Below are 22,927 nucleotides of genomic sequence, written 5' to 3'. Positions count from 1 at the left end.
TTTATACATACACAGATACTATATATATGTACATATATCATACTATAGGTGATAGTAAAATAGGATTAAACCATAGATCACAGATATTTTTAATGGAATATTGTTTATTCAAATACTCTATTATGAACATCTTTCCCTATGAGCTTATATGGACCTTTCATTATTTTTATTAATTCTAACTTCAAGGTTTTCCCTGTAAATCTAAAATTGTAGGTAGAGAGTGTATGGTTAGTGGTGATAATCATGGTGATGAGAAATTAGAGGAAGAGAAGAAGGAAGATGGTAATATTTGATATTAGTCAAGTCTTATTACTATGGGTCAGGCTTTGGGTTAAGCATTTTACAGGCAAAATCACTTTTAATCTTCAAAAGGTTAAGAAGTATCAATTAGGTACTACTGTTATCACTCTCTCACAGAGAAGGAAACTGAGGCATAGTGAGGTTTAGAAACTTACCCAAAATCACATAGCAAGGAAGTGACAGAACTACAGTGTGATTCCTTCTTTCTGGATCCAGAGCTCATGCAGATAACCACTAGGATATATTGCCTCTCTAGGTTATGCGACCTTAAATTTTGATGTATATTTCCAAAAAAAATTTTTTTTTCTGAATTTTTAATATCATATTAAAGTTCCAGCAACATTAAAGAGTGCCTGTTTCCCCACACCTTCACCAGCCTTGAGCTGGTTCAAACTTTTCCATCTTGACATGTGAAAATTCTCATGTTAAATACTCTGTTGGTTTATGGGAACCTCCTGAACTATGAATTGGAACATGAAATGAATTTAAAAAGATGCTAAACACTCTTGGAAAAGACAGTTGTTTTGCAAGAATCTCTTGCATTCATACCATTGGAGAGGAAGGATTTGACATGATTAATTTGTCATTTCTCTTACCAACTGTACATTTGCTGCTCATTTGAAGCAGGGTTCCTTTTCAATGTCAGCATCAACCCAGTCCTCAATCATCCACAGTTACAATTTTGTTTGGAGGTTTTAGGACAAGAAATGAAAATAAGAATTTCCTTGATTTCTAAAGGGTGTTAATTATGGGAGTGGATCTTCAAGGTTATGGGTTACACTGTGCTATGGCTGTGTGCTCAAAGTCAGATGACAGAGATGTCCACATGTTTTTTAGTTCCCTTTGTGATGTGATGTGTGTGTGTGCGTACATGCGTGCGTGTGTGTGTGTGTGTGTGTTATGGATGGAGGCTCTAGAGAATAGGATCATAGAAAAGTCATCTTAGGCAGTTTTAAGGACAGTGCTGTATACAAAATTTATTTATTGAGTGCCTACTATGTGCCAGATCCTATGCTGAGCACTAGAAACACAGTGAGAACCAGAAGTATTGTTTATGTCTTCATAGAATATATCATTTGCAGGAAAGGTGAAAAATGATTAAATTTTATAACCAAATATTAGCTGAGCCAAGGGACTAGAGTAGAATGTGATGCTATAAGAACATATGAATAGTCGTGACTATCTTCCCAGAGGAATTGATACTTGAGTTCAAAACTCAATGATAATGGGACATTAAAAGATTTTCTTTCACAAAAAATCACACTAGTGCCCTTAGGTGATCTAATTGAATACAGGTCAAATGGTACTGGGAGCCTTATTGTCATTGTCCAGAAACAGACAGTGATGGTTGAGGCTCAGGTTTTGGTGGTGAAGATGAAGAGGAGACACATTCAAGTTATGTTTAGTAAAGAAAGTTAATAGGACTATTGATTGCTTTGATTTGAATAGTAAGGGAAAAAGTAGTGTCAAAGATGATGCCAGGTTCCTGGTTTGCCTACTTATTGATGTCATTTTTAGCTTTGAAAGTTAATGGGATAGGGCTGAGTTTGGTTTTAGACAGATTGAAACTCTTGGTGCCTTTGAGATAGCATGAGGACAGGAATATTATCTTTCTTATTCACAGTTGTATCCCTAATGCTTAGAGTGGTGTCCTGTATTTTGATAGGCACTAGATAAATATATTTTTTTGGAGTTATTTCATAAAGAAATGTCTTTTTGATTATTTAAGTTACCTTACCTTTCTTAATAGCATTTTAACATTTTATTCATGTAGACTTTATACAATTCTTAATGGTTCTTTTGTCCATGTTTCATCTGTTCTGTTGCTATAGTTAACTGGATTCCCCTCCCCCACTACTCAATGGTATTCTCTAATGGATTATATTTATTATAAAGGAACGTTATTTACTTAAAATTTTTTTTCAATTAGAATTGGCATATGATATTATATAAGTTTTGGATATACAACATAGTAATTAGACATTTATAAAACTTATGAAGTGATTACCTTAATAAATCTAGTACCCATCAGACACCATTCTACCTTGTATGTACAAAATATTTTTGACTGTATGCCTTATGCTATACTTTATATCCCCATGACTGTTTTGTAGCTACCAATTTGTACTTCTTAATACCTTCACCATTTTTACCCCACCCATCTCCCTCCCATCTGGCAATCATTAAATGTTCTTTGTGTCTATGAGTTTCTGTTTTGTTTCTTTGTTTTGTTCTTTAGATTCCACATGTAAGTGAAATCATATGGCATTTGTCTTTCTCTGTCTAACTTACTCCACTCAGGACAATACCCTCTTGGTTCATCCATGTTGTTGCAGATGGCAACATTTCATTTATTTATGGCTGAGTAATATTCCATTGTATATGTGTACCATCTCCTCTTTATCCATTTACCTATTGATTGACACCCAGGTTGCCTCTATATCTTAGCTGTTATAAATAATGCTACAATTAAAATATGGATTCACATGTCCCTTTGAAGTAATGTTTTGAGTGTCTTCAGATAAATAACCCAGAAGTGGGATAATGGGGTCATTTTTTGTCTCTTGTTCTTGTCTTTGTTTTAAAGTTTATTTTATCTGGTATAAGTATTGCTCTTCCAGATTTTTTTGTTTGTTTCCCTTTTCATGAAATATCTTTTTCCATCCTAGTACATACCAAAAACAATTCTATGCTCCAGGGATGTAATAGTTAAAAAAAAAAAAAAAGTAAAACTCTCTACTATGATGGAATTAATATTCTAGCAGGGATAATAGATAATGATCAGGAAAAATAAAGAAAATCTATGGTTTATTAGGTAGTAAAACGTGCTAAGGATAAAAATATAGTACAGAAGGGAACTATAAGGTGTCAGAGGGATGAAATTTAAAATCAGATATCTAGGGAAGGCCTCACTGAAAAGATCCAGTCTAAGCAAGAGGAAAATGAGAGGTGCATCATTTGGCCACTTAGGAGGTAGTTCTGGGCAAATGGGCACATTTAGTGCAATGGCAGGACAGTGTCTGGAGCAGGGAGATGGCAGAGTTTTCAGAAAGTTCAGAGAGACAATCAGTGTGGTTAGTAGACAGATAATATAGGACTTTGTAGGTCATAATAAGGACTTTGGCTTTTCTTCTGAGTAATGTCAAAAGATGTAGATGGGCTCAGATTGAAGGAATAACAGGATGTGACTTATGACTGAAGAGGGTCACTCTACGTGCCTTGTTAAGACTGGAATGTAGGTAGGCAAGGAGACCTGTTAAGACTTCTTTCAGCCCAATCCTGTCTGATCTCAGAAGCTAAGCAGAGTCGGGCCTGGTTAGTACTTGGATGGGAGACCACCTAGGAAGACCAGGTGCTGTAGGCATAAAAAATAAAAAAATAAAAAATAAGGGATTGTAAATTGACAAGGTCATTGCAATCTGTGAGATTGACCAAGGCTTGCCTTGCTTTAAAAAAAAAAAAAAAAAAAAGACTTATTTCAGCAATTCCCAAGAGATAATAATGGCTTGGGTTAAGGTAGTATAGTAGCAGTGGAGATGATGAGAAGTGGTTGGGTTATGGATATATTCTGAAGGTGAAAGCAACAGGATTTCCTAATTGATTATATATGAGGTATGAAGAACAGAGAGAAGTTAATAATGCACCAAGGTTTTGGTTTGAATAACTAAGGATGGAATTGCCTTTAACTAAGATGGGTAGACAGTGGGCGGTTGGTTACTAAAAGCTCTGTAGTACTATTTGAACAGTAGAATTTTAAAGATGGGCAGAGGAGTCTTACAGCGGTTTGCCATTCAATTTCTTCCACAGTTCTGACTCTTAAGCATCCAACAATGATAATCTACTGATGAATGGGTGGCATTTAGGTAATATCAGACTGAAGAAAAGTGAGGAGAAAAAAGAAAAAATGAGGCCAATCTCAAAATGGGCAAAAGAAAGAAAAGAGAACCTGGCTACCTGCTCCTATGATAAGAGATTTAACTATATTTGCTTACCATGTAGTGTTTGTTATTGGATTACAGAATGTGTTATTATTCATAGAAATACCCTTTATAAAGAACATGATTAATCTATGATTTTATTTATTTAGCAAATACTTACCAAGCATCTCATCTGTGCCAGTTTCTGTGCCAGGAATTAAAGCTACAGGGAAATATTAAATTTGGTTCTTGCTCCAAAGCAGCTGGATGGCAAATATACTTAAATAAACAATGAGAAGTATTATCACAGAAGAATGATCCCAAGTTATAAGATTAGAGAGTAGGGGATAATGAATGATCAGTTGTGTAGTTCTCCTTTGCTACTTAATTCTGTGATTCTGTTTTGTTAGTATTCTTATTTTCTTTTATGAATTTTTCTTTCCTTTAACGACTAAGAGATTGCAGGGTAATGGATCATAAGACTCTTCATTGCCTTAGCTGAATTTCCTTCAGGACTTGCAAAATCTTGGGTCATGAGATTCCAACCTAAGATTCAAAAAAAAAGTCCAAAGTTTCTGTTCCTTGTTTGTAATTCTCCTAAACATGATAATTTAACTTCTTCTCCAAGAGCCGTGACAAAGCAAAGTTTTTTCAATAGGGGTACCTATGTGCAAATTGAGTGTGTTGTTCATGGCCTTCAAAACCAAGTGCTTGAGAAGAAGAAAGATTAGTAAAATTCAGGAGTAAAGAGTTCAAGGAGAATTTTTATTGGCGACAGGGAGTTGTGCTTTTATTGTTCAGCCTTTTGAAAGGGCTCTATGAGCCCCATTATTCATTCTATGAAGCATGTACTTGTTTCCCATAGAAATTTCTGTTTTTTCCCCCCCTGGTATAGGAACAAAATGATACAATGATATTCAGTAGACTTGACTGTTGGTTGCTGTCAGGTGGTCGCAACTCTTTCGGCTTCTGTAGCAAGATAATACTTGAAAGAGACAATCTAACTTTCTACCTTTAAGTTTATGCAGGTATAGAAATTGCTTTAAATTCACAAAGGACAGCTTGTGCAATTGTCTACTGAGCCTAAGATGGTCTCCTCTTACAATTATCCTCTTTTCAGTCTTTTTATTTCTTAAAGGAGAAAATTTTTTTTAAAAAAAGGAAAAAATAAAACAATGATTAAGTGGTATTTGTTCATTTATCTGAAGAACAATTGCTTTCTAGGTTTCTAGTACATATGGTAGTCATATTGCATCGTTGAAATGTGATGGTCAACCATTACGTTTGTGCCTGAGGCAGGTTAAGAGGAGATCTCACCCCACTGTGTTCATGTTTAGGGAAGTGTGACTTTGTTCAGTGTTCCGCCACCCTATGGAGCCCACACCCCTGCAGCTACCAAGAATTTAAAAAGCAGTGGTATAATGTTCTTCCTATCTAAAGTTCTCCTTCCCTTCTCCCATCTGGCATCTAATCTCTGACTTCTGCTATACTTACACTAAATCTACCTTCCTTGGCTAGAGTCACCTTTTAAAGTTTTAAAGTTCATTACTTCTAATGAAATAATTTTGCACTGATAACAAATAAGCTTCTTTAAACACTGGATAGGGCAGGAAAAAACCAGATCAAGAAATAAAAAATTTTAAAATATGTAATAATATATATATTTTTTCTGATTACCAATGCACCTTAGTTATATTATGAATTAAACCAGATCATGTCATCCCTGAACTATTTTTACAATTAACTTGATTTAAAATCTTCTATTTTTTTATTTCCAGTTTTTAAAATTTTAAGTGTATTCAGAAGGACGTTTTCAGCCTGCTTCAAATTATTTAAGCCCTATTACGTGTCAGACACTGTGCTGGATGCTAGGTAATGAACATGATTGAGACATGATACTTGCTCTCTAGGAGCTCGTGTTCCAGTGGAGAACCTTGATGTGTAATAATAAATATCACAAAAGTCACCATGTTTGGGGTATCTATTATGTGCCAGGCACTCTACTTGAGATTTTTCATACATTTAATTCTTATAAGACTTGTGCAAGGCATACACATATTTTCCACATTTAACAGAAAATTCAAATTTAGTGAGGCCGAGATACCTATATAAGATGACAGAAAGTTAAGGTTTAATATTTGGGTTATCACGTTTCATGACATGCTCTTACCATTATGACACACTGCTTTCTAGTACAAGAAAATCTACACCTTTACAGCAATGTGAAATGGGTTGACATGCTCTTGTGTCTATGTTGATATGTTATTAATTAGGAAGACAATTTCTATAGAGTATCCTTACTATATTTTTGTTGTTGTGGTGGTGGTTTAATAGGGGAAAAATAAATTTGAATCGTTCATTTTCTAAAAAAACCAATATGTAAGGATAAAATAATTTTAGTAAGCATATAAAATTTACAAAGGAATGTTGTCTTTTCTAAGGAAGTTATGTTGGATAGACTACATTTAATCCACTGGTATTCGCCACTATCCAAAAATGTTTTGCACCATCTTTTCTTTTTTTGCAAATTTCCTTAGATTCATTTTTTTATTCCTCATGAAGAGGTCATTTTATTATTCAACAATCAAAATTATTTTTATTTAAAAAAAAAAGACTTGATCAATTTATCAGCAGACTTGGCTCTGCATAAACTTTGAATGTTTGCAAAAATCAAACTCACCTTAAAGAAGGCAATTTGCCATATTTGATATTCAAAACAGTGTGGGGGTTTTCTTGGTGATTCCACAAGCATATCTTAAGCAATCAAAAGAATCAATGTACAGTTTTCCAAGATCACTACTTGAAAGTGGACAATACTTATTGCTTCGAGCCCATATATTCATAGTGATAACTTTATAGTTACGTATCATTCAGGTAGATTCACAGCAATGAAGTAAGGACTTGATAATTTCTGCTTAATGAGTGGGTTTCCTTTAGCTTCAACCCTGCTAGTCCTTGTCTGTAAAGAAGAGAGCAACCATTTTAGACAGTACCTTCCAAAGGATCAGAATTCAATTAAAAAAAAAAAAAAGAAATAAGGAGGCAGCGAGAATGAGCAAGAGAGGGAGAGAGAGAAATCATCAAAATGAGGAAGTGATTCCTCTAGTTATCAGAAACAGGAGCAAAGTAACAATGGTTGAAATTCACCTCCCCATGGGGGAATGAATCATCAAAATAACCGGTGGAAAACAAGGTTGTGCAACCTTGACCAGCGTGTGTCACCGGCTGGTGGAATTTTTAGAAAGGCAGCAGTTTGGGTTCATCACTGCGGTTCGTGATTGCACACACCTGTTTGGGGTATGGATTTTGCAACCCCCCAAAAAGGGGAAACTGAACTCACTGCTCCTCCCGAGCTGTGCAAAAAAGCAGAAAACCACAGCTGCTCGAGCAGTTAACAGATATCAGTAAAATACCCATGTTACATAATTAAGGATAACGTTCTTGAAGCATATGGGCCGGAGGTATTATACTCTCATTAAAACTTTAGGTAGGAAACAATTTAGCATATTCTCACACATTTCTAGGGTTGATTTCTATAATAAATGTTTGTAATTAGGCATGCTCTAAACAGTTTATTAAATAATACATGAAGAAAATGGTTGATGAAATATAGACGGCTCTGCATTTTGTGTACAATGACACAGAGGCATCAAGATGAAGCATATAAGATTTTTTCTCATTGACTTGATAACTAGTCACTCTGGGCAGCTTAAGTAAGACTGGAGGTTTCATTCATTAGGGTAGGCTGTCTGCAATCTTAAAGAAATAGGAATTGATGGCTCTGGAATTTTTTCCCTTTTCTTTTTAAATACATTGCATGTTGTAGTCTTTGAACTGATACTCCTGAATAGGAAGAGGTACTTTTGACCAGACCAATGCAAAATTCTCATGCAATTTATTCAGGTAAGAATAGATCAGTTTGATAGGGGATAAAAGGGATTGATAAAGTCCAAAAGATCTAATCAACATTTTAAAAAAGTAGACATTAGCCAACAGGTGCTGTTATTTATAAGCTGGAGAGGAATAAGGGAGAGAAGTCTCTTGAGATTGTCAAGGCAGGTGTTTGGTCCCTGGGGAAGTGGTAGGAAACATGCCTCTGAGATGATATTAGATGCAGGAAAAAAATTCTTTCAGTTCTGCAGCCCTGTGTGATACTCAAGCCAGGTGACTAATGGTCAACAATTCTTATCTGAATACAAGAGTGTGTGATCTATGAAAAATGAGCTTGTATGATCGTGGGAAGTCCTCAAGACAAGAATGACTGACCACTTTCTAATGTCATCAAGATCAACTAGATATTTTGTTTTCTAATGCACAGAAATAAGAAATCTGGTAACAGAATAAACATGAGATTTGGAATGCCTTCTATGACATACTTGGGGAAACTGGGCAAGGTTGACATAGCTTTTACCAATTTGTCTGCTTAGTAGGTAAATGGGGCTGCCAGTCTGGCAGTTTGCAATGGCAATAAATCACCACTAGACATTTTATTTAAAAATTGGCACTGGCTTGGGGGAGGTAAGGGATTGTCAATTTGCTTTTATTTTGAGGCCAAGCACAGTCATAACACATACAGGCCACCTGGAAACTTCAGCTCACATGGAGAAGCATGGCTCAGGTCTCTGTGGCTGTGTTTTTGCATGTCGGAGAGTGCAGGATTATATCAGAGTCTCAGGATCCTGACCAGAAAGATCCTGACAGAATGACACAGCTTGGAGACGTGGCTTTTGGAAACTGAGTTGGTTCTAGAATTATGATGTAGGAAGGACATCATAGATTTGAGGTAAGAGATAAAATTTGGTGCTTTTTCCCCTTTTATTGGTGGTGGTAATGTAGGGGACCCACAAAGCCCATGCAGAGCACGCACCAGTGTATTCAAAAACACTTCAATACTGAAGAATTGGCTAGCTCTCTTATTTTTTCTGCTTTATTTTGCTTGGAAATTTACTTTTTAAATTTGTGATAAATTGAGTAATGGTTTCAAGAGAATAAAATACAGTGAAGAGATTATATAACTACTCTCTTCATGTGAATAATGATAGATATTATTTCTTTGAAAATTAGTGTAATTAAAAGTTGATAAAATGGAGAGGAGAAATGATTGCATTGGGCTCTTATAGCTACTCCAAAAGAAATAGTTGAGATAAATTCCCTTCCTTTCATCTGTGTCCTGATTCCCTGAATATTCTTCAAAACTTCACAAAATCCCTGCACAAAATTTTTTGATTTAAGTATATCAATTTTGAAAATGTAAAACTATGTCGGGACAATTATATTACAAATACAATATTTACCAAATTACCATTATTTCTCCTCTGTTTTCATATAATATTTATAAATCTTAATTTTCCTGCACACTTCGTACAATGAAAGGTATTAAAAAGAATCTGGTTAAGATAGAGATGTAGTGACTTAAATATGGCCTCATGAAAAATTCATTTTGTTCGCTTTCTGGAAATACTCAGTTGCTGTTGATGCTACAAATATCTGAATTGGATTTGACTTGTCCATCAGACACTTCCCCCCCCCCACCTCCTAGATTTAATGTATGTAATTTTGATGACACTATGTAACAAAAAGTAAGAAAAATACGTACTTTTGCTTAAAGTTTGTCAGTGATATAAAATGTCAAAAATATACAAGGAAACAAAGCCAATGATATGCTGCAACAATCACGTGTTTTCCTGGTATCTGAGAGATGATAGTATTTAATAATATGTGGCATTAATTATTCCTAAACAGGTGAAGCATCAAATATCTGACCTGATAGGACTTTTCTTTGTTTTAATGTATATTAGATCATTTACCAAATATTTACAAAATTCCTGTTATAAACACAATAGAGTCTGTATAACTCAGACCACAGTGTCCTACAATCTGCCTGCTAATAAAGGATGACATTCATAAAACAAAATAGGAAAAGAAAGGAAATGAAATGAAAAATTCCCCAAAGCAGTCACTTATTTAACAAATCACACAATTCTTCCAGTATTCAATGCCTGCATTAAATGTCATGCCAGCAAATCTTCACTCAAAAAGATCAAGATACAGAATATACAAGACTAAGGAAGAAATAATGTGTTAACATTCCTTGGGCAGCCTCCAAAATGATGCAGGTAATTAACAAATGTTTATATTTTTCATTTGGATTTGCCCACAGGTATTCATTTAACAGTATGTTTTAGAGACAGTCATGTAAAGATTTTCATCTTGGCATGTGTCTCTAACATTTGTTTGGATTTAATATACACATTAATTTGGAGTAGAATTTTCTGATCTGGATGATCATACTTGAGGGTCCTAAAGGGTTTTCCAGCTAACCTGTTAATTTCAGGGCAGTAAGGCTTCTAGTATTGACATTTATTTTTTTCTCATCCTGTTTGAGAGTTATTATGGCACATAAATTGTGTGCGTGTGTGCGCACGTGTGTACTTTTTCCGTGTGAAAAAAATGTTAACTCACTTTGTGGCGATTAAATTCCAATCTTATTTTCATTGTTTTTTCTTTTTAATCCCTTTCTTTTTTCATCCTGAAGTTTTGAAGTTTATAATATAATCTATCTAAGTAAAATTATTAAGACGTGATGCATATTAAGGATAAAAATAATTTGAGGGAAAATAATGTATTTTTAAAGATATCTGACTCTACATGAAAATAAAATGTCATTAATGTTAAGTTCTTTAAACATAAAAGGGCACACGCATACACATGCATTCTCAAACTCACTCACTAGCAAACTCAAGCAAAAATAGTCTCTGAGGGAAAGAGCTACAAGGCTTGTGCCAACTTCCCCAACATACCCTAGGATTTCTTTATTTAGAACCTCCCATGTGCAATTTTTTTTTTAATCTCTGGAATCTCAGGGATTTTCCCATCCCTCTACATGCTTGAGACGTTTCAGAGCATGGTAACTCCCCCTTGGAATCCTCTAACTCTTCTGTTTTATTTTTAAAATGTGGGTAGTACTAGTATACAGGAAGTGACTGTTCCTATGACAAAGGAGAGTGAGATTTCCAGCTTGCATAGTAATACCTCTGACGATCATTTTTGGGTAGGACCATAAGCCACTAAGGCCCTTTTTTATGGGGCCCTTGAAAATCACGAGATTTTAAATCAAGGTCTTTATTTAGTAGAAGGTGGGAAGAGTCATGCATTGCAGTATCGATAGAAACACTGTGTGTAACTCTTGAATGTTATCAGGTAACGGTTGATCTTTGCCAAAATCCCAAGATATGATACATGTCTAGTCTTTTCTTTTCAAATTGTAATAGATATAGTAGACCTGAGTTTTGGTAATACATTTGCTTTCAACACAAGTACGGCTCTTTTTGAACCAGACTGTGATAATCCTTGAAGCAATTATTCTATTATTGTCCCTTGCATCATATGGTTGAAACTATTTACATATATTTAAAAATCATACCATATATGCATATTGTGTTTCTGATATAAACACACTGCTGCCTTTACAGTAAAGCACAATGTGCAATTGCAAAAAGCTCCTTTTCACTTATGAACGTCTTAGTCTGAGATTCGCACAAACCACACTTTTGTTTGACTCCAAAATGTGGGTGCCAAATGAATCTACTGCACTAGGCTTATGAACACTACTGCAACTGTGCAGCCACGATTTTTCTACTGGGAGAATTGTTTCGGCAGATAAACCATCTGGCTTGAAACACAGCCCTCTTTGAAAATATTCCCCATTATGTTAGCACTGAAACAATGTGTACAACTATGCTCCAGTGGAGGACATGTTAACAGAAATTCAATGTCAAACAATATCTGCTCTGTAACCTTTTGCTAAATGTAGAAAAGATGTAATAGAAATGTAAAATTTTAATTCTTTAAAGAATCATTGTGAATATGGTATATGATGAAGAAAATTCAGGAAAATATTTAATAAGAAACCATAGCAGAAGAATATTTAACATTGTGACTTCTTTAAAAAGAATAATGTGACTCCTTTTGCTGTAAGTTCTATGAAGGTGATATGTTAATCCTTTGTGTTCATTCATTTCCTTGTTACTAAGTGATTTTTTTAAAAAAATATGGATTAATTATATATGGTGGGAGAGTTGTTGGAAGCTAGTATTTATATATAGTTAGAAATCCTGAAGGGAATTTGGGTGACTCAATGTGACTTACAAGTCAGGAAAACTGTGGAAAAACTAAAACAAATAATATCAGGTAGAGAAAATTGTATGCAGTGGAAACAGGTAATGTTTATAAGCAGTGAGAGGAAACTTGATTGAAGTTTTTAAGAATCTAAGCTAGCAATGATATTGATGGAAGAATGCTAGAGATGAACGAGATTTGGAAAAAAATGTATATATGTTATCTTGGTTTGAATCTATTTAGGGTGATATTCAAAGAGAAAACTTGAGTGAAGTTATAAGGAAGTTGTAAAAAAGTCAAGCATATCTGAACCTTAGAGACCAGAAAAATCTATGGTGGGCATGTTTGGGCAACTGATCGAGGTGGCTGTACGAACGGTCAGCATATTAGTTAAAGTGAAATTGAGGTAAGTTCTAGAAATTACTAAAACATGTAGAATGAGAGAAAGTCTTAGGGAATAGAGCTGCCTGGTCAATTTGTGGGAAGCACTGATGACATATGATAATTCCCTTGAGGTTAATAGAAAATGGTACATGGATAGAAAACATTGATTCCCCTCCCCCCCCATCACAAATTACTTTGTATGTTAAAAATACATACTTTGATTTTGTCATTTAGTCCTGGTTACTTTTTCTTTCCTTCCTAGATGCTTTTTTTTTCTTTGTCCGTTCTATGTTCTTCCTTCATCATTCTGTCTTTAGCTATGCAAACAAATATCTCAACAAAAATGTCAACTTTAGACTTAAAAGGAAACACATCTTTTTTTTTTTTCCTGGTACTTTTACAGATGAGAGAACTAAATCTATTAAGTTTAAATTACGTTTTCCTTTCATTTCATTATTTTTGTTGTACTGGATGACCAAGAACTTGTATTAATCAAAGCTTTCATTTAACATGCTCTGTATTTAAGGTGATTTCTGAGTAACGGTTTCCAAGAAAGAGGCCCGATGGATTGTATGAGTTTGCCAAAGACCCAGGAGAATCGTCAAGGAGGACTAATCTATGAGCTATTGTCAACAGCAGAACAGAAGTCTATCCCTAAGTGAGAGGATGGTTCTTTTGACGGTTAGAATGGTGAGTATGGGAATTATTTATTTCTCAGAATCATTTTAGAAAAAACTTAAAACTGCCCACCACATGGGAGCCAATATCAGTGATCTAGAAAAAAACAAAGCTGACAAACTTTTGGTCAGGCCTGATTCTACCATTGTTTGTTGCTGAAGAGATTCCTTCTGTATGCAGGGAATATACTACGCAGTCCTAAAAGTGCTAGGATTTTTTTAGTTCACTCAGGACCATTAGCTGGAGCAAGCACTCTATTAAGTTATATTGTATCTATGTTTATGACTAGGAAGTGAACTCTATATTATGTCTCTAGCAGGAAAAGAACAATCAGCAAATTAGTGTATTGGACGTCTATAAAGTCTTCTTTGGTAAAGGTTAATTATCACTCTAATACTATAAAGTCTGCTGCCTTGAGGAGAGTACTTAACTCATGAGCTTCTTTCTATATTTCCCATTTTATTTTCCCCCTCACCAGTGACAGGCACACTGTCACATGGTATGGACACATCTTTGTTAGAGAGAAATTGAGGCATAGTAAAACATTAATAGGCCATTAGATATTTTTTAAGGGGGGGACGCTTTCTAATTCTTTTGCAAATTTCTAGATTAACTATAGCATGTCTGTTTGCTTGTGTGTCTGTGTGCATAGACATGGTAAATTGCTAAGGCTTTGACATGTTTTAGAGCTTCACCAGAAACATTTAGATGTAGATATAAGATGAATCTTTAATTTTTAAAAGATAAAATGCAAGTAATTTTCATTGGAAAAGAAGGAATGTGACTTGCCTGAAGGACTACCAGAATTTGATAATTATTTGATGATATATACATAAAATTAAATTTCTCTATGTTTTGGTTAGCATTTTAGGTGAAGAATTTTAGAACCGAAAAAACAGTCATGCCTAATGATTATGGTCCCAAGAGTGGGATTTTGAGGAAATCTGAGGAATTCTTGTCCCACAGGGTTAGGTAAAGAGGACAGTGGTAAATGATTTACTTGTTGCTGCCTGTGTACTTCTTCAGGTAGACTGTGTCCCTTGACCCTTGTAAACTTGACAAAGAAAATCAGTGTAACAGGTCCAGGTAGGTTCCCTCTCTGTGATAGGAGAACAAAATGTAACTCAGCAATCCAAAGCAGCCTTCATAATTTGATGGTCATCACTGTTTACCCAAGTCAATGAAGCGATAGTTGAAGTTTAAAAAAAAAAACAAGAGAAAACCAGCCCACCAACAGCACTGAGGTGGGCAAACAGCCGGTACTCAGGGCAGGTAAGGTAGATTAATAACAGGCTACTCCTGGGAAGGTTTAGGCTCTTACTGTCAGAGGGTAATAATTAATGATCAAATGTTAATGGAGATACTGGGCTGTTGATGTCATTAATTCAGCTCAGTGGAGCCAGTTCTGCCCAGGACCTGCCACAGCTGTCACTGCATTTGCTTAATTATTCCAGTGCCTTCAGGCTCTTTTTCTTTCATTTTTTTTCTCTACCCTTTTCTCCCCCTACTAACCATAGGACATTATGTTTTCACTGACGCAGAATTATGAAGAGTATCCTGCTCTCTGGGCAGTGCCAGGCCAAAAATACGTGAAAAACCAAAGGCAACAAAGGCGATAATAACTTTTCACTGAGATGAAAAGATAGAAAATGCTGAAGAAAGGCCATCTTTAAATAGCCTGATTGTGCTGATATGATTTTTGGGTTCTTTAAGGATGTGGATGTCGAAAGTGAACTCTGAGCTAGTGTCTAAAATGTCAAAGTGCTCACCCTCTCCCACGATCAAACAAAGAGAATATAGAGAAAGTGACTCGAGTGTTGGTAAAACATAATGCCATACAATCATTCATCCAAGAGAGAACCAGAAAGTTAGCTTTGCTGGGCAAATTGAGGCAAGGAAAACCATAGTGAGGGAAATGCCACTGTGATTAAAATTCAGCTGTAGGAGGACATGAATTCGCCTGCTGTGCTTTCAGAAACTTTTTGCATTTCTTTAGCTTTGCGTCTCTTTTATCCGTCATGATGCCCCAAGTTTAAAGAAAACCGTTCTTCATAAATACAATTTGGACTCTTTCTCCCCTGGCCTGATAATCACCATATTTCTTACTTTACTATTTCCTGATCACAAGAAATTATTTGCTTGGGTTTTAAAAGATCCCCACCTTTTAAAATGTGTCATTGAAAACAAGTAGTTTCTTGACTTTTAGGTGTACATTTCCAGTTGTGACAAGTGTTATGATGTCAAACTAGGACAGCATGTCTTGTCCTCAATGTTAGAATGCCGCTTGACTCCCTTCCAAGCTCTCCAAGTGCTTAAAAAAAATGTGAGGCACTACAACAATTTCAAATCTCTCTCTATGCTGCACATGGTGATTTAAAATAACTGAAACTCTTCAAATTTTTATATGCCTCCAAATTTGGAAGTGATGGGTTCTGAGCATGTGCAGTGCACAAGAATTTAAAATTATTAGAGTCCCTCAAATTTATCATGTTTCAGCTTGAGAGTGGAAGGGGAACCTGGACTTCGGCAATTAAAAGTGATTTAAAATAACCATTGGACTCAAATGTTAGGTGATCAGAATTCTAGACACTTGTATACTTTTTATAACTCGTTATTAAAATGACTCATTTTTTTAGATGTAAAGGATATTATTAATTAACCCACCAGGAAAAGCATTTAAATAAACCACTTAAAATGTACCATAGGACAATTTTACTTTCATTGCCATAGTCCCCATTGATGACCTGAACATAATCATGATTGTAAAGCCAAATGCTCAGATTTGGCAAGGAGGAGAAGTGCACTTTTCTAGCACAGGCATGAAAAAGAAATGTATTCAGTAAAAACACCTGATGCACCTTGGCAACAAGTAGAGTCTGTAGTTTGTCCTTATAAATTATATTGGTTTTGCTTTAAACAACGGGGACTTTTTGAACTGTTGCATAAATTATTACTTCTATTACATGATAAAATTTTATTATTTACACATTTCAAATAAAGTATTTTTACAAAATAACATTTTACATTGTTAATTCTTTATTTAAATATTTCAAATATAATGCTTTTACTAAAATCACTTAATGTAAATATTTATATTATCTTTGAGATGAAACGTATGCATTTGTTTCTAAGCCTTTTGTTTGCTTTGGATATTTGGACATTGAACCAAATGCAAAGGTACATAATTATGAAATGTTTAAGATGGAATCCTCTCATGATTTACTTGGTCACTTGATGGTCATTAAACATTCCTCAGATCTTTTAACACAGGATATTCTTTAAGCGGGAACATTTAAACTTTTTTCTGATGCCAAGATTAAGATGAAAGGTAGATTTATGGCTCAAAAGTTAATAATATATAAGAAGAAATTCAGTCATTAAGAAGTCAGCTAAATTCTTTACATGTTTTATTCGTACCTTTGAAAGGCACATGGATGTTCTTTTTACTTGATTTAAATGAGAGTGACAGAGGTGAAATTCCAGCATATTTCTCAGCCACTTCCCTTCCTCAGTAAATGTTTTCATTTTGATAAAAATTATGATAAGTTAATTATGGATTTGATTTTTTTTTTAAACCAAAACCTGGAGTTAAAGTTTGAAATATTCTGGCACAGGAAAACTATCTGATCTTATAAGCTAGCTTTGTGAATCTCAATATTTTTATTATAGCATATATTTAACCTGTTTAGAAATAGAAAATTCTAATAGTAGAAAATATGTTGTATTTGGGATTTCTGTAACCCTAGGGATTTAGGGCTTTGAGCTGTGTACAGTCCTGCATTTGTTATGGTAGTCAACTTTGCCCTCAAATTTATTATTAGTTTTTAAAGTTTGAAAAATTTTCTTGTTTTGATATATATTTTTAGTCCTTACTATTACATTGCTCTTTTGTTCTTAATTTTGATAGGCAGAAAAAAAAATAAGAAAGTTTGTTCAATTATTTGTGACTGCTAAATTCAGAAAGTGTCAGTGAAGTAGAGTTATGCTATTAAAGAATTGAATTAAGCCTTATTTAGATCACAGGTAGAATGAGCACAATATCAAAATAGCTTTTGTAGAACACATAAGAATGCCTAGAAATTGCTTAGTTCCAAAGCATGGTTATACCAAAATAAAGTTCTTACTTTTAACTACATCAGTTTGGGAGTCTTTGGGAACTGGAAAGCTTATTTTGAAAAACTAAAGTACTGTTTGTGGTCAAATTCTATATCTTTCAGTAGTGTTAACCCAGTAAACCAATTCAAATAAATATCTTATATGTATTAATACAGCTCTTAAAATAATGAGTATTATTATCCCATACTTTAATATTGCCTACAGGAACAGTTAGTATTGTTTCAAAAACAATGAGGACAATAGTTACCATTCAAAAAATAACACAATTAATAGCTCTCCACATCGAGAGAATAGTAAGGAGTTTTCTCAGGTTAAAAAACTCACAATCCTTTTAGAGAAAGATCAGTTTAGCAAATACTTTTTCATCACATACAAAATAAATCGCAGGAGGAAAAAGGGATAATTAAAAAAGTTGAACCATAAAAACTTGAAGAATAGTCTAAATTATATATATTTGTTTTGTAGATGTCATGGGACTTTTAAAGAAAGTCTAAGAGAAACAATTAGTAAATTTGAAATAAAAACGAAAATTAAAAAAAACACTTCTGTATATCAAAAATATCAAAACTGAAATATAAACAAAAAATAAAGAATAATTTTATAGATACCATGGATGTTATATTTGTAATATAAAAATCATTTTATCCAAATTTATGCTAAAAACATTAAAGCCTCAGTGGATATAGAGGAAAGGATTAAAAATGGATAGTAAAAATAAATTATGAATAATTAACAAATTGATGAAAAAAATTTTAAGAAAATAGAGTATATTTAATATTTTATCAAATATAATAAATAGGATGAAATTAATATAAAATATATTTTCAAATTATATAATTATATATAAAACTGCAAATATTAAAAAATATTTATTCATTCAATATGTGGTTTTGAATGTCTGCAGGGCACTGTAGCCGGTTCTAGGGATATGGTTATGAAGAATATGTAAACAGTCCCTAGCCTGGCGAGGCTTGCAGTCTCAAGTGGATTGCAGAAAGTTAAAAGGCAAAAACAAGGTGGTGTGGCAATCGCTTTACTCTCTTAAGAGCAGGGCTGTGGGGTTCACCTAATCCAGGCTTGAGGAGTTAGAGAAATCTCAAAGGAGTAAGGCTTGGGCCCAAACATTTAGTGTTATTCCTTTCTTTTTGCTTTTCCTCACAACCCTCATCCAAATCCCTCAACAAACCTCTCATTGCTACCTTCAGAATATGCTGAGAATCTGAACTTCTTGCCCTCTTGATTTCTATTACACATCTTACCATCACTTTTTCCTGGAATATCGTAATAGCTTCCCAACTGCTCTCAGCTTCCAGTCTTCTATTGTTATGTTTTGTTTTCTACATGGCAACCAGGTATTTCTAACTCACAATCCTGCAGAATTTCACTTCTCATTCAGAATAAGACCCAACACCTTCTATGACATTTCAGCACTGCATGATCTGCCCCAGGAACCTGTCTGAACTTTGTCCCTCTATTTCCCCCCTTATTACCTGAACTTTAGCTCTGTCACCCTTCTTCTCTTCCCCACAAACACTATGTGTTCTATCATCTCATGAGCTTTGCACTTCTTATCCTCTAGACTGGAAATGCTTTTCTCTCAAATATATATAGGGCATTGCTTCCTCACTTCATTCAGGTTTCTGCCCGAAGGTCATATCATCAAATTTCTTTCCTAACACACTGTTTAAGTTGGTAGTTTCTGTCTCATCTATACCCTTACCTTACTTAACTTTTCTTCATATGATTTATTACCTATTGATATATTTACTTGTTCATTATCTGCCTCTTTCCACTAAAATGTAAGGTTATTGAAGTCAGGGATTATATCAGTCAAGGCTCAACCAAAGAAGCAGAACAAGTAGGAGATTTTCTCTCTCACTCGCTCTTGCTCTCACTCTTACTCTTTCTTATCTATCTATCATCTATCTATCTATCTATCTATCTATCTATCTATCTATCATCTATCTATCTATCTACCTACCTATTATTTATCTATCTATCTATCATCTATCTATCTGTCATCTATCTATCATAAGGAATTGAGCCAGGTAATTGTGGTAGCTGGCTAAGAAAGTTTGAAATACATAATGCAGGCCTTTAAAAAGGGAAGATCATGGTCGGCATGAAACTCACAGGCACAGATCTAAGCTGCAGTCCATCGACAGATTTTCTTCTTCCTTTCCTCCCCCAGCTTTATGGAAATATAATTGACAAATAAAAATTATATGTATCTAAGGTGTACAGCATGATGATGTAATATATCTATACATTGTGAAGTGACCACAATCAAGCTAATTATACATTCATCACTTCACATGGTTACTGTGTGTGTGTGTGTGTGTGTTCACGGTAAGAATACTTAAGATTTACTCTCTTAGCAAATTTAAAGTGTATGATGTATTATTATTAACTATAGTGACCACTCTGTACATTAGATCATTTTATACTAAAAATCAATACCTTCTGACCAACATCTTTTAATTTCTCCTACCCTCAACCCCTGGCAAAACAATTCTACTCTCTGCTTCTATGAGTTTTATTTTTTTAGATTTCACATATAAGTGAGATTACACAGTGTTTGTCTTTGTGCGTTGTCTTATTTAACTTAGCATAATGTCCTCCAGGTTCATCCCTGTTGTCACAGATGGCAGGACAAACAACCTGAATAGACATTTTTCCAAAGAAAATACAAATGGTCAACAGGTATATGTAAAGGTGCTTGACATCATTAGTCATCAGGGAAATGCTAATGAAAACCACACTGAGCTATCACCTCACCTCTAAAAAAATGTCTATTATCAAGTAGACAAGAGATAATGTTGTGAGATGTAGAGGAAATGGAACCCTTGCACACTCTTTGTGGGAATGTAATTTGATGTAACCATTATGGAAAACAGTATAGAAATTCCTCAAAAAATTTAAAATAGAACTAGCATGTGATCCAGCAATCCCACTTCTGGGTATATATCCCAATGAAATAAAATTACTATCTCAAAGAGATATCTGCACTCCCATGTTTATTGCTGCATTATTCATAATAGCCAAAATATAGAAACAACTTAAGTATCTATTGATGGATAAATGGATAAAGAAGATGTATAAATATACAATAGAATGTTATTCCATTTTAGAAAAAGGAAATTCTGCCACTGGTGACAATAGAATTTCTCCTTTTTCAGGGAAACCTCTGCTTTGTTTTTAAGACCCTTTTTTAATGGATTGAATCAGCCCATCCAGATTATGCAGCATACTTTCCCTTATGTTATCTGATTATGAATTTTACCTATATTTTCAGCCCTCCTTTACATCAACAGCTAAATTAGTATGTGGCTCAATGACTGAGGACTGCATCCTGGCCAAAACGACACACCAGAAAAATCGTCACATTGGAAAGATCTCATCTGGGAATAAATGGGACCCCAGAGAGTTTATACTCACTCAAAAGCATTTTTGCATGAACCTCTGTTGGGTTTTCATGAGACAAATTGGAAAAGAAAAGAAGACTGAAGACCATTCCCCTCAATGGTTTGGTTAGGTGTGCAGGGGGTAATTGGCTGTTGAGTGGGGACAAGTACAAATCTGTTTTTCTGTACCCTTCTCTCCTATGGAGGAAAATACTGGCCAGGAAGGGGCAGCAAATTCTCTCTTCCAGGTACAAGTATTGCTTCTGGGAGAGAAATAGAAGCAAAGCTTGTTCATTTCTGGAGAAGGGATAAGAAACAATCTCTTAAGAGTCAAGCAAAAATCCACTGCTTTTGGAGATAAGATAGAAGAAAAAAAATAAACTATTGCTAGGGGAGCAGCAGGACTCCATCTTGGGCCCAGAATCACATATTTATAATAAGTAGAGATCTGCTCTTTCTGGGGGAGGGGGAAAATTCCCATGCAAGCACAACTGCAGATACGAGGCAGAGTTTTGCTGACATGGGTGGGAAGAGCAGGAATGCTGAGAAGACCCATGTATAGGGAGCCTGTATCAAACTGAGGCTGGATCAGGATAAAAGAGAACTTCCCTGACTTCTCCAAGAGCCTGACACTGAATAACAAGCAAACAGAAATCTATTACTAGAGGAAAGGCAGGTCATGGGAGGAGACCCTGGCGTGATGCAGGGCTTTGTGATTGCTAAAAGATGATGGGAGAATAGGAACACTGAGAAGAACCATTAAGCAGTCTGGCCTTTATTCTGAATCCAACATGATATCAGCCTATTGCTAGAAGAATGTGAAAAATGAGGTGTACTGAATTTAAGGTTAATTAGCAACAACAAAACCCAAACTCACCTCAATTCTAGACTAGGGTTATTCAAAACCCCATTCTAATCATTTTATATCCGAAGATGGACGTCCATTTCCAGGCATAAATCTTATTTACTCCAGCTTCTAGTATTCTTTTAAATAATGTCTGACATTCAATTAAAAAATATAAAGGAAACACACAAAGTTAGCAAGATTTATCCTATTGTCAAAGGATAAATCAACAGAATCAGAATGAGATATGACAGAGTTGTTCAAACTTTCAGAAAGGGATTTTAAAATAAGAATAATCAATTGTTGGAAAACTGGGAGAAAATCTGAACAATATGCATAAATAGCTGGAGGAATTTAGCAATATATGGAAAGTATAAAAATAGGTGAAATGTGAATACTAAAGGAACAACATATTAGAGAAGAAGAGTTAATTTGACAAACTTATCATCAGACCGGGCACAGCTGAGGGAAATACACACTGAAGTTGAAGATACTACAACATAAATTATCCAAAGTGAAAGAAAAAGTAAACAAAAAGAATAATAAACATAACTGAGCATCCAAAGTCTGCACAACAATATCAAATAGCTTAATGTGTCTGTAATTATAATTCCAGAGAGAGAGGACAGAGAATGGAGCCGAAGATATATTTGGAGAGGTAATTGCTGAGAATTCTTCTTCCCGCCCCCAAAGAAGTTAGAGATCAATCTACAAATCAAGAAGAGCAAAGAATGACAAGAAAAATAAATACCAAAATACAACAACACTAAATCACACCTAGACATGTCATAGTGAAAGTACTAAAAACTAAAGACAAAGAGAAAATCTTTAAAGACACTAGAGAAAAAAATATCACATATAGAGGAAAAAAAAGGTAAGGATTATACCAGAATATTTGTCAGAAATGATGCAAGCCAAAAGCTAATGAATTAATATCTATTTAAAGAAAACAAACACTTTCAAGGCAGTGTTCTATACCCAGAGAAGATATATTTCAGAAATGAAAATGAAATAAAAATATTTTCAGCTAAGATAAAGCTCAGAATATTTACTGTCATCATACACTATAAGAAGTAAAGAAGTTCTCTAAGATTATAATACCCAATAGAAACTTGTATATACACACAAAAACAAAGAGCAGAAGTAGTAATAAACACTAAATTAAA

General features: G+C 34.6%; 1 long non-coding RNA gene across 2 annotated transcripts in view; it reads left to right on the top strand.

Annotated features, from left to right (window-relative positions):
* LOC107512939 overlaps positions 1-22,669 on the top strand; it is an 85,374-nt gene extending 62,705 nt beyond the window's left edge. Inside the window, exons 5-7 of one of the 2 annotated variants that reach the window (XR_001597442.2) lie at positions 13,246-13,409; positions 20,809-21,048; positions 22,378-22,669. This is a non-coding gene — a long non-coding RNA (uncharacterized LOC107512939). Of the gene's footprint in view, positions 1-13,245; positions 13,410-20,808; positions 21,323-22,377 lie in introns of those variants that run through there. The other variant, XR_001597441.2, reaches the window with a different exon arrangement.
* Positions 22,670-22,927: the final 258 nt, after the last annotated feature.

The sequence above is a fragment of the Rousettus aegyptiacus genome, unplaced genomic scaffold, assembly GCF_014176215.1.
Source record: "Rousettus aegyptiacus isolate mRouAeg1 unplaced genomic scaffold, mRouAeg1.p scaffold_m13_p_2, whole genome shotgun sequence".
In the NCBI taxonomy this organism is placed as follows: Eukaryota; Metazoa; Chordata; class Mammalia; order Chiroptera; family Pteropodidae; genus Rousettus; species Rousettus aegyptiacus.
This window is presented reverse-complemented; position numbering and strand designations above follow the sequence as displayed.